A 13891-nucleotide genomic window follows, 5' to 3' on the forward strand; every position below is an offset into this window, starting at 1 on the left:
TCCAGTCTGGTTATAATAAATGTTAGGACTCTGTTTGCTTCTGCGCTGATTCGTCCTTGATTCATTGCAATTAGCATTTATCCTCATTATCAATGCAGATAAACACTTTTTCCTGATTGGAATGAATGACAGTTTACTGACCCTAAATCAACCATACGGAGAAACAAACTCTTAATGTTTCAGTCCACCGTGAGAGAATCAGCGATTATGGCTTGAAGAGAGAAAAAGCACTTGGCTTGAGTGACGTCTGGATTGCTCACGCTTCCGGCTCTTTCTTCCTTCTCCATAAGTGCAATTTACTGCTACTTGTGTAGAGAGTAATTCATTTCTTATAACGCCATCCTTTTAATAGCATTCATATCTAAAGCATTTAGGATTAAATGAGCTCAATGCCTCGGAATGTCAATCTATGATGTGCTTGCTTTCTATTCCTAGAGAGTCATGCAGGATATGGATGTGTGTATATGCATGTACAGTAGTGGCCAAAAGTGAAAGAAGTCCAGCTTTATCATAATAATATCATTATCGGGAGCTCTTTTGGCAATGATAATGATGTAGGGGAAATCTGATATGTTATCTGCCCTAGAATCTAATTTTGTAGTTTGCTTTTTGACAAATTTGGTGAAAATAAAAAAAATTTTCTTTTGTACTTTACAACTCATATTTTGGTTTAATCTAACCTGATGGTTTATTAACATCTAATATTGAACAAATGTTTCCCCCCTGGACATCTCTTTTAGCCCCTTCTGCATGTACAGTACTGTTTATATGAAGTTTGGTTCCAAAATGCTCTGTTTAAAAAAAAATCTTGTAATCTTTTTTATTGTGCATTCCAATTAATATCAACCAAACTGCATTTGGTCTGTTTTGATTCAAGCAATAATAACAAAAACATATACAGCCAACTAACACAATAAAAACATGACAACATAATAAAAAGCATGATTTTTAAATCAAATCGGAGTTATCTCAATTTGGAAACAAACTCTTTATATGCACATATACTGTATACTATGTGTATGTGTGTGTATATATGTATAACATATGCACTTCATTTGTTAGCATGCTTCTGAGATCTGACATGTATTTCTTCAATTCTACTGCCCTCCACTGGCACCAGATATCATTACAATGTTGCATTTACCAGCACATTTTTATCTAAGCATATTTTTTAATCTGCATTAAGTCTTTCTTACAACAAGTGCATCCTTTCTTTATGTTTCCATACCACGAGCATCTCCAGAGAAGAGTTTACAGGCAGCACGCTCATATTGTGAAGCTTTGATTTCCGAGCGTGCATTTAGGCAGGACCTTGCTGTGTAAAACTGCATCTCCTGCTGCTTTCATTCTCAGGGTCTGGAACGGTGGGCTTTGATGTAGCTCTGAGCTGTTTATGGCTCGCTGCAGTGGGCTTGAAGGAGCTCGGGGTGAGGGAGGTGAGCGGAGATAGGAGCTCCAGCGCTTGTTAGAGCATCATTAGATCATAGTGCACCATTAGTCTGACAGCCTTCAGAGCCGCTTAATGCTGCTGATTCATTTACCTCGAATCCATTAGTACTCTGACATGTCTGTGTGTGGTTCGATCAAGTGTGTGTTTGTTTGTTTGTTTTTGTGGATAAGTAAGATAAGTGAGGAGGAATGTGAAATGAAGTTCAGCTCCTGGAATGTTTTTGTAATTGTTCCCAGAGGAAAAATCTCTTCTTTAATGTCTCAATAGTTTCTCTTAGACATTAAATGGACCGCCTAAGTGTTTTTGCACAGGCCTCGTCCTTCTGAGAATTTTTTCCGTGGAAAAAGACCTGGGTAATGTCATGTGTCTTCCTGAGATTCAGAGATCTTGTCAAACCTCAGCAAGGTTTGTGGCGCTGTTAAAATAGCCATGTAGTCTGCAGCATCATTTCTCTTCTCTACTGTATAGATCAAATCATCTGGTCTGTACTATAGACCACTATAGACCACTTCGCAATATGTAAACACTAGTCCAGTAGCATGTTTTGTTTTAATGTATTTTATTTTTATGTATTTTTAATCGTACATATAAAAAAATCGAAAAGATGTTCGTTTGACATTTTGATTAAGTTGGTTGCATTTTAACAGTTGTATAGTGTTAAAAACTGTAACAGGAAGTTCATCTGGACCAGCATTGTTTACGTTTTTCAAAATGACCTCACTTATTTTCTTACAATTATCTCTTCTTTTTTTAATATTTTTTAATATTTAATTTTTTTAGGAAAAACATTGGAGATAGACATGCAAAAAACATGTTGATGTTTGAACAACACACTGAGCAGTTTTCCGGGTTAGACATATTTCTTGTTGAAACGTTTTTTTAGCTTTTCTATACCTTATAACTTATGAATCCTGATTTTTGCGCTAGTATATAGATGACCTTAAATATAGAAACACATGTAGTAAAAGACACAATGAGTAAGTTTCCTTTTGTTAAAAGTTAAATTGTGTCTATATTAAAGGGCTAGTTCACCCAAAAATAAAAATTGTCATCATTTACTTACCCTCAGGTTGTTTCAAACCTGTTTAAATTTCTTTGTTCTGCTGAACACAAATACAGATATTTGTAAGAATTTGAGCAATTTTCTGTTCTGTGACATCATCCTCTATCATAGTATAAACAAAAATATTGTATCATTTTTTGTTCTGTTGAACACAAAGTGAGATATTTTGAAGAATTTAGGAAAACAAAAGTGTTTTTGATGTCACAGAATTGAAAATGGCTTACATTCTTCCAAATATCTTTCTCTGTGTTCATCAGAACAAAGTAGTTTAAACAGGTATGAAATAACATGAGGTTGAATAAATGATGACAGAATTTTCATTTTTGGGTGAACAATCACTTTAATATTGAATGTTCATTAATATTAATTTTTGTTTTAAAATAACCTAAATAGTGTCCATTCTGACCCAACCATGATTGAAACAAACCAGCATAAGTAATTTAAACCCAACACTTGGGTTAGTCCATATATTACCCAACCATTGCTTAAAAAACTGCATTTCGTACAGTGTATCTAAAATGCACTACGAGTTTCTAAGAACATGTAAGTATATTAGTATTTAGCATAATTCAATTCAATTTCAACAGGTAAATTAACACAAGAAAATGCCTTTAATTTACATTATTAAGTGCATTGTTGCAGCTCTCAGGTCAAGATCAGTGGACCTTATTAAAATAAAAAAATGGACTTCAAGAAAGACTTTAATGTTAGAACGAGAATGTAAGAAAGAGACTGAAGCTTTTCATTCTGTGAATTATATAAATGGAACACCATTGAGCGGTTCAACAACCTGAAGCAGAATTCCCACCCATTTGTTTGGCACAACATTCATCAGGATGTGTCTCTCTCTCTCCATCTCTCTCTCTCTTCACTGCAATAAGCAACAAAAGATGATTGATCTGGCAGGTTCCCTGATGGCTGCCGGCGCAGTGGCAGTATCACACGCTCGGCGGACGATTGCAGAGAGCTCTATTGTCTTACAGTGATGTGGTTAAATGAGGCTCTTTATCAAAGCGTGCACGGAGGCGCCGGCGTCTCTTAATTGAGACGCAGTGCGATTGTCTTGGGCCGAACGCTCTGATGAGCCATCGATCGCCGGGGTCTTGTTTATGTCACATTTGACTGAGTCTGATCAATGCTGTCCCTGCATTGTAATTGATCACCGATGGCCAGTCACCTGTATTGACTGAGACTCATTCTGCTTAGAATAATAGCTGTCAGCCACGGGAAGAGAAATTTCGCAGAGCTTTGGTCTTCATTTTTCATGTCGGTTTTGGCACTTATCAATAAAAGCCGAAATGTCACAAATGTTGTTTTGCACCAACATTTAGATGTCATTTAGTTTTTCAAGACCATTTTTAACGTCTCCACTTGATGCATTTTTTTTTTACTAAAAAAATCCTTTAAGATGTAAAATAATGGCAGAAACCCAAAGGGTTAAGTCGGAGTCAGTGTTTGCAGTTGAGGTTTTCTTGGACGCTTTTGAGTTCTGAGAGCTGCAGTATGTGTATTTTGAACTCTTATCTCAAAAGATCGCTGTAAACTTAATTCATGACATGACCCCTTTACATTTCTCCTCCAAACATTACCATTCTGTATTTTTCAGGACTCCAACAGCTTTATTGAGTCCATCTGTGAAGTTCTGTCCCTTTGGTCAATCCTTCATTTTCTCTCTGCGGGCCCGTCCCGATCCATTCATCTCTGTCTCTGCCCTTCCACTATCATCCATCTTTATCTCCCCATGTGCTTCAGCTTTGCCCTGCCGGTACCTCTTAATTCAATCGCATTTGTACTGTAGCTGTACGTAAAGTGTACATGTACATTTTTCTATTTTGATATGCAATGAAAAGTACATTTCAGTAAATGATAATATGACATGAAATATAGTTTGACCTTTTAAATGAACATTTATTGAGAAATAAATTTAAACTGATAGAAGACATTTGCACAATTTGGTTGAAATGAATTATTGATTTATTTTAGCTGTATTTTACTACATGCCATATATTATAAACGCAATAAATCCTCCCTTTGACGTGTTTATAAACATTTGAATTTCTTTAAAGTTGTCCATACATACTGTTGTACCTGTGTCAGTATATGTTGATACATTTCAGTGTTTATTCAAATGTAGACACTGACAAAAAATTGTTTTTACCCATTTTGGGGTAAAATATTGACAAAATATGGTATATTGACAAAACCAACCTATACATTATATTGAACCAATTCTGGGTTGTTGCTCCATGAGTGTTGAAACCGTAAAGGTCAAATCGGTTTTGTCCATATTTTACCCAACTATGATTTGAAACAACACAGCGTTTAAAGAATGTATGAGAATGATGTACTAGAACAATACGATTATAAATAAATATTTTCTCTTATTCTTTCTCTTGCTATGTTAAAATAAAGCCATACACACACGGTTGTTTATCCTGTCCAGTGCTCCATCAAACTGTTCTTTCATTTGTCTCCGCCCCCTATTTCTTACAGGCCAATTAAATTGGATGCAGGCTTGATCTCTGGCTCTGTGATGCCACCATCAACACAAACCCCTCTGTCCATCGTTCTTTCTGTCTGTTTAACTGATCATTTTTCTTCTGTGCATCACTATCCTCATCAATTTCAATCAAAAGGACAAATATTGATTTGCTGTTGTCTGGGTATTTTTTATATCCTGTCAGCCCAGTTCTTACTTCCCTACCAGTGTTCCCAGTTAAAAGGCAGACAAGATTTCAAGAGGTTGCCATGGAAACAAACATCAGACTGTTTTCCCGTCTAGCAAAGGGAATCATTTAGACATGTGAAAATCAAGATGTGGGACTCACAAATGACACAATATAGACAAAAGCATGTAAATCTTGCTGGAAATATTAAATACACAGTAGTTCAAAGAGACAGTTCACTGTCAGACATCATTTATTCACCCTCATGGTTTTTAACACCTGTATATGACTCTTTTTTTCTTGTGGAACAGAAATGTTTCAAGGGTTGTTCATGTCCACACAATGAAAGTCAACGGGGTCCAATGGAGTTTGGTTACCAGAATTCTTCAAAATATCTTCGGTTATGTTTTGCTGAAGAGAGAAGAAAGGAAAGGTGTAAAATTCATCAAAGTCATCTATTTTTTGGATGAACTATCCCTCATCTAAATTTCCACTCTGTTTACTTAAAGATTTAGAATTAGATTTTATAACTCAGACTCATATTTCGTAGGTTAACCTTCCCTAGAAGATTTCAAGTCTTTAGAAATTGTTTTCTTTTGGTTTGATTGTACATTTTTTGTTCATTTTATTTCATATTAAAATAATTGACATGCCACAAATTTAGCTCATGATGTTCTTTCAACATCAGTAAAGATGCACGACATAATACATCAACTAGTGATGGTGTCTCTTTTTTTCCAACATGTGAGATTTATTTTGTATGATAATTTGCGAAAACATTTACAGGAATCGATATACAGTAGGGCATTGTTGCAATAACTTTTAGAAATTTTAGTTTTGTCTTGTTTTAAAAAATGTTCATTCAAATCTGTATCTTCACTTGTATCTTCTGTCAGAATTCACAGCTCTGTATAGATATGATGTAAAGTGAGATGAAGAAATGTTCTCGCATGCTTCTCTCAAGCCTCTCACTCCTCGAGCAAGACTAATCCTCACTGAACCTCCAGGATTCCTCATATTCCACACACACATCCCTGGAGTGGCACTAATCCTTCACTTCTCCTGGTTTCATCTCTCTTCTCTGGACTCTTCTGTTTTTCTGATCTGTCACCACAGGAGCAAAACTAATCTTGCCCCGTCCACTTTCCTCTGTCACACGTCACATTCTCTTCATCCTCATCTCTTGGTTTTCATTTTCCTCATTCTTTCCTCTCTATCTCCTCTTCATCTCATCTCATTTTCACTACGCTTCTCATTCTTTCCTCTCCATCTCCTCTTCGTCTCATTTTCACTTTGCTTCTCATTCTTTCCCCTGTTATCTTCTCATTTTCAATTATTTCTCCTCTGCTCATCTCTTCTAACTTAACATTGGCATAGTTTGAGTATTTTATCTAAAGTAACATTAAAAATGTCTGAATTTCTTTTTTATATTGCTCCTCATGTAGACCCTTGTAGCATCAGATTCATCACACAATCCCTCAGAATCTCTTTTGTGGTCTTTGGTTATAGCATGTTGCTCTTCTCACAGATCACAGACATTTATAATCATTTCTCTTTTCCACACACACATCCCACACTTTTCTCTTGTGTTCTCTGAAGTCTTTCTTTCCTCCATCGCTCATCTTCTTTTGTGTCTCTAGCTCTCTGACAGGTTACGGTTAGCAGCGCTGGTCACGAGGGTCGCTTGACAGCATCATTCTCTACAGACGGAGGATATCCGAGCTGGTCACATAATTCCAGTCTTATCTGAACCATTCACAGCCCCTCATACACTGACAGAGAAAGAAAAGACCCCAATTAAGCAATTATCATTAAAGCTGTTGCCTAATGTAGTCGCCACTGCAGTGCCCGATAACTAATCGTAGCGGAGCCAAGATCACACTTTTTCACAAACACAAATGAGGGGAAACTGGGAGACACCTAAACCTGACAGATCTCCTATGAAAGATACTAAGCCAGACTGAGTTCTGTTGTTTTTTCCACTTTTTTCATTGCCTGGTGCTCATTCTTTTCTCTCTAATTGATCTCTTTGTTTCTCTCTCTGTTTCAGCTGTATGCAGCTATTAATGGTCAATGTGACACAACCCCAGCAACAACAACAGTCTTTTCTTTTTTCAAACATAAATGTGTCCACCTTTTATGTCGCCCTCCTAACCTTTTTTTGATCATTGAAGTGATGGCTGGTTTGATGGGCGATGCATCTATGATGTTAAGGTGTTTGTGTGGGGAGGTCTGGTGTTTTCTTTATTTGTATCTGTCAGATTAGGACACGTGTTACAGAGATGATAGAAATCACCTCAGAATAAAGAAAGGAAACAAACAAGCCAACAAAGGAGAAAAGGGAATGTGTCACATCTCTTTGTCTCTCATTAAAAAAAAAAAATCTCATTAAAAAAAAAAATTGGATCTTGTTGTTTCTACAGTAGCCCTAAACAGACAAACTACTCTACAGAGCACGTTTGGTAAATTTGTTTTCTCCATCAGCAACGAAGCGGAAAAGTGAAGACGTCTTTGTTCCGGAGTTGTTGCATGTAACGTGTCATTGCGTTACATGCGTAAGTGTCCAACTCCCTAATGCTTTCGTGTTGCGTGCATTCGCGTTTAAAATATGTCAGTCTGTCCGGCCCAAGCGTCCATTCCGGCACCAATCATTAGCAGACCACCAGGGAATATTTCCGGTACCAAATGATGGCCAGTCAACCCCTGATCACGGTCGTAGGCCGTCGATGGGATGGCCGTTCAGGACTTTGACAGAATGTCCAACAGGTCAGTTAGCCCATGAGCGTGATACTTTAAGAAAAGTATGATTTTTAAGAAAAGCTACAGTATATTTATCTTGTAATAAAAATATTTCAACAAGTTGCAAAGATAAAAGCAGATATGCATTTCACTCAGATTTACATATTAATTCAGTTGCTTCATGCATGGTAAAATAATTAACTCTAAAGGGGGACTTCTATAACAAAAATCTATAACAATCTTCTAGTCTTGTTTGCTATACATTTAAAATAATAAAAACATGTTTGTAAATTTTGATACAACACAATATGTAAATATATATCCCATCAACCCAACATACGAAATACCTGTTCAGCAAGTGATTCTTTTAACTAGGGTGCCCTCTAGTGGGCAATGAACATCGGTACAGAATGCTAATGTTTGAACTTTTTGGGTATTTAAGGTGGGTCTCCTTACACCAAAATTTCCAAAATCAAAATTCTGTCATCATTTATTCACCCTCTTGTCATTTAAAACCTGAATGACTTTCTTTCTTCCGCAGAACACAAAAGAAGATATTTTTATGAATGTTGTTAACAACCCCCAATTAACTTGCATTGGTTACAACAGAAGTGAATGGAGGGCTGTGCTGTTCTATTATCACAATTTTTTCAATGATCTCCTTTTAGGTTCTGGAAAAGAAAGAAAGTCATACAGGTTTGAAATGACAAGAGGGTGAGTTTTTTCTCTTTTGAGTGTGAGAATACTTTGATAAACCTAATAATTATTTCTTTGTATTCAACTTCTGATAATATACAATGCCTCCTTAGACCTTTGATCTGCACATGAACATCCTGTTAAGCCGGTTGTTCATAAATGACAAAAGAAGATTCACTTGTAAAATAGTGAATGCATGAAGTCAAAAATAAATATATAAGAAAAAAAAATGGGCTGTTGCTTTGTTAGGCTAACATGCCAAAAGTTGTAAATTGGAACAACACCCACAGGCAAACCTCATTAACTCTTGTCATGTCTGGCAAAATAAGTAGAGTTTTAAACATAATAATGTTATATTTTTCTTTCAGGTTCTCTAACAAATTTAGGTAATTTTCACCAGTGAATCTTACAATGACATTTTCTCTAGGAATATAGGTTTGAAGGCTTTTGGTCTTTCAAACTTTCAATCATTTCATGAGTAATATGTTTAAATCACAGTGTCATCAGCGCTGTAGTCAAGGGGCAACCCTTGTTCTTGTTTGGGGCAGTTCTTCAGGATCTTGCCAAGAATCCCAATCTTAAATCTAACCACTAACACTGTGTTTGTCTTATTTTCTTTCCACTTTTTTTAGTTTATCATCGCCAACAGTGTAATCTGCTGAATGGACCTCTGCAAGTGGCTGTAAAGTCATCTGGCCATGATGGTGGCAAAAAATCAGATCAAAATTATATACGTAATGAATCTTAGATACTATGTTCCTCTTGTTGAAGGTGTTTTGGATGTTTGTTGGTTTTTGAAGTATTTTATGATAAAATGTGGAATGAGAACATGTGAGTAACTCTTATAGAAGGACAGTGGTATACCATCTGGATGTTTAACATCATTTACTACCAAAGACCTCACCGGCACTATTCATAGCAGGTGTCTGGGGATTTATAGACAAATGAAGGGTCAACCGGTATAACGTTTTCAATTCAACCAGTGATCCACAACTAATTCCTGAAAGCTTGTGATATTTTCGTTGTCTGTACTGATATCTAGACATTGGTTTCTCGCTGTCTTTTTGAGACATGCTGATTTCAACCACAACTGAATAATGTTCAGAGCAGCTTTGTCCTGGACAGATAAAACACTTGTCAATATATTGACTCCTCTGGTACAAAAATGTAGTTCAGTCTTGAATTGATATTGTTTTGCTGGTAAGAATATTGGGGGTGACGTCTTCTCCACACATCTACAATATTAAGAGATGTCACTAATTCCTCCACAACTGGTTTAATAGTGAGTGGTGTTCACTCCTCTTTGTAGATGTTCTGTGCAGATATGGATTCAGAGGAACATTGAAATCTCCTCCTGCATGCTTCTCAAGTTCACTTCTGAGTTTCATCTTGGGTTCTATATTAGATTGACAAGTGCATACACTCACAAGAGTGAAGAGTTGTCCTTTATGTATAGATAATGTATCCATTATGTATATGCAACATATGTATTTAATGTAGACAAAAAGGTGGTTTTCCACATTGGGGTTTAGCATAAAACCAGGGCTAGGCATTGGTTAAATTGAGATATCGAAGATTTTAAAAACATACGTCACAAAAAAACATTACTGTGTGCATCTTGAGACAAAACAATCACACTGATATATTTTTTAAAATAAAATAATTCCATGATCAGTTTAGTCCGTGTAGTCTCTCGAGTGAGATTCTAAGTGGTCATTCAGCCACCTGGCCATGATGGTTGCCAGAATCAGATAGTCAACATTATAAGTCCCGTTTACTTTTCTAGTCGTATTAAAAGACTCTGGGACTTTTGTTGGTTGTTTAAGTAAATTGTGATAAAACACACACAAATATGGAATGAGAGCATAAGAATAGCTCCTATAGAATAAGAGTGATATACCATCTGGCCGTGTATCTTTGTTCTTGTTTACTGCCAAAGACTGAATTGCCTTTTCAACATCCATAACCTGATATTTTTCAAAAGCACTGTGATCAAAGGTCATATCAAATTTCTGACTCCATTTCTTTTGTTTTTCAGTGAGCCATTGCTGTGAAACCTCTGCCACAAATTTTGAGACATCAGATTTTTTTGTTGTTTTGATGACATCCAAGTCATTTGTTGATTTTTTCTTTGTTTTGCGCCTGATTTTAAAAAGAACTGGCTGATGGTCAGAGCGGCAGCTTTCCTCAGAAATCTTACATCTTTTAACATTTTGTACTGTTTCCTCTGGCACGAAAAGATAGTCTAATCGTGACTTTGTTGTTTTTGAAGGATTTGAAAAGGTATATTGCCGACATACTGGGTTGAACCTCCTCCATACATCCACAAGATGAAAAGATATCATAAATTCCTCTACTGTTGGTCTTAACATAAAATGTCGTTCATTTTCTGTTATAGAATTCCTGTCCAGAAATGGATTCAGAGGGATGTTGAAGTCTCCTCCGATTAACAAAATGCCTTCTGCAAAATTCTCCAGAATCATTCTCAGTCTCTTTAGAGGTCTTGAATCTATTTGGTGAGTAAATACACTCACAAGTGTATACAGGTGACCTTTCAAGGTACATTTAACTGCATTGTAGCAGCCAGCAGCATCCTTGCGAATATCGATCTTTGATTTGGATAGAATATCTTTTCTTATTAAAATAGCTACCCCTCTAATCTTTGAGCTATACTTTGTAAAAACTGATTTCCACTTGTCAAGTCTCATAAAAACATCTTTGTCAGTTGGCCCAATGCGTGTTTCCTGAATGAAGGCAACATGGCACTTGTGTTTCTTTATTTCTGTGATCACCTCATTAATCTTAGATTTGAGCCCATGTGTATTCCATGTCATAAAAGACTCGGTAGTATTCATATTTACAGAGCCATATGTTATAGGGCAGCCACTTTAAAATCTACAAAGAAAATAAGGACATTGAATTAAAACATTGAAGTTGTCGGAAATGTTATCTAAAAATAGTATAGTTTTATTTTACTGCTCTGACCAGGTTTTAGTTTTGTTAGTGGATATTCACATCAGTCCATGAATATAAAAATTGTTGTGAAACATATTTATGGACAACAAAACCAGTCTTATGGGTCAATTTTTTGAAATTGATATTTTTACATCATCTGAGAGCGGAAACAAATAAGCTTTCTATTGATGTTTGAGTTGTTCGAATATGACAATATCTGTGTGAGATACAACCTTTTAAAATTCTTGAATTCAAAAGTGCAAAAATCTAAATATTGAAAAAGTTATCTTTGAAGTTGTTTATCAGAGGAACTGTAGCGGGCCATCCACTCACAAAAATAAAGCTAGGCCATTTGCAAAATATCTAAATGGAACATGATCTTTACTTAATATCCTAATTATTTTTGAAAATTATTATAAAAGAAAAAAAGATAATTTTCTATCGTATTCTACTAAAGATGTTCCCGTGCAACATAAGACTGGTTTTGTGATCAATGGCCACACATTATAAAAATGTCTATACATCTACATTTATTCAAAATAAAAATGTAAATTATGTTAAAAATTTGTGTTTTTAAAGAGACATTTTGTGCAAAATATTAACTTAAATATTGCAGCAATAAATTATAAAACAAAAAATACTTACATTCATTGAGTTCTTTGGTTGTGTAACCATGAGAGCTTGTCAGTTTGTAGTGAGCGATTGTCATCTTTGCAGAGTTATAACTTCTGTAAGTAGGATGGGCTTAAGAGGGTTTGCCTTGAAAATTCATTATGTTTGTCTTTACTCTGTTAATATAATGTGAACATGTTTTAAGCAAAACAAATTAATCTTACCTTAAATGTTTTAAAAGTTTTTTTCAACATTTTAATGTTCATGACAAACAATCACAAAGCGTGTTAAGCAATATACAGAGCCTGTAGCTGAAAGCAACTGTCAATCCAAGTCTAGTGTACACCCTTTTACACCCGGAGCAGTCGGCAGCTATCAATAAAGTGCCCTGGAGCAAGTAAGGGCAAGGTGCCTTGCTCAAGGAAACCTCAAACATTACCCAGCGACCCTGAGAATCAAGCTAATAGAGGCGTGAAATTACATTAAAAACATTCAAGTCTGTATTTTGGTTTGTAACCACCCTCCATTATTAATCACCAGTGTGTAATTCAAAATATAAACTGTGTGTGACATTGAAGGCAATACATTATTCAACTGAAATGCTTTCTTGAAATATATGTTTGAAAATATATATATATAACCTGCAAACATTTCAGGTAATTTAAAAAAGATAACATTATTGTCTTGTTTAGTGTTTTATCTTAGTTCGCAATAGCTTTTAGGTTAAATGGTTACTTTCATCAATAAATTTGCATAGACACCAAGTGGCAACCATCCGATCTCTCTCATGAAGCCAACACATAAGTGAGTTAAACTGCAATTCATTGACTGGCCGATAGAGTCTGGCTCGAAAAAGAGAGCAGAATCTCATTGAGCCCCATATTAAAATGGGCAACTTTACAGCAGGAAAAAAGATGTTTACAGCCTGGTAAAAAAATATTTTGGTCTAAATACATTTTTTATAACTCACCCGTTTAACTTATATTAAGCCTTGAAATTCTGCAAATTAGGTCATGGCCACTTGAGTGACAAGTGGTTTCAGCAAACAGGTGCCTCAGCTCCAACCACGTCATGCCGATTATCTGGGAGTGATGAGCTGCTAAGATGGCGATGGCCAGCTAGGGCCACTTTAAGCTTCAAAACAGCTCCTCAGAAAACTAAGGGGGAAGTCACGGACACTACGTCCATATTTTATACAGTCTATGGCAGTCTACAAGAGGTGTGCCCCGAGGACCAGGATTGGGAAAGACTGGGGTAAATGATCCTCATCCCCAAGTAAAGTGAACTTAAATATGCATGTTTTGGAAGGAAACAAGTTTACATTGATTCAGTCAACATAGTAGACTTTTCAGTGTGAAAAAAGTAAATATTCAACCAGATATTATTGTCAGTGTTTTATTAGTCATTCTGCAAAAAATGTGCTGCCTACTGTGAAGCTGAAAGCAATGTATATCAATCAAACCATGCCAAAACCAAGCAATGACATAATATTAAGAAAATAATATAAAGAAACATTCTGCTACAAAAGTTTGAGACTGAGGCATTCCCTTATCTGTGACCGAACATAAGATTTAACAACATTAATAAAAAACAGTAAAATTAGAAATTAATATTAAAGTAAAGCGTGATCCTGCCTGTGAAAACAGGCCGTTTTTTACAAAATTCAATCATCCTATCCGATGATTGTAAATTACATTCTGTGAAAGTACG

Source organism: Triplophysa dalaica, chromosome 25, assembly GCF_015846415.1.
Source record: "Triplophysa dalaica isolate WHDGS20190420 chromosome 25, ASM1584641v1, whole genome shotgun sequence".
Taxonomy (NCBI): domain Eukaryota; kingdom Metazoa; phylum Chordata; class Actinopteri; order Cypriniformes; family Nemacheilidae; genus Triplophysa; species Triplophysa dalaica.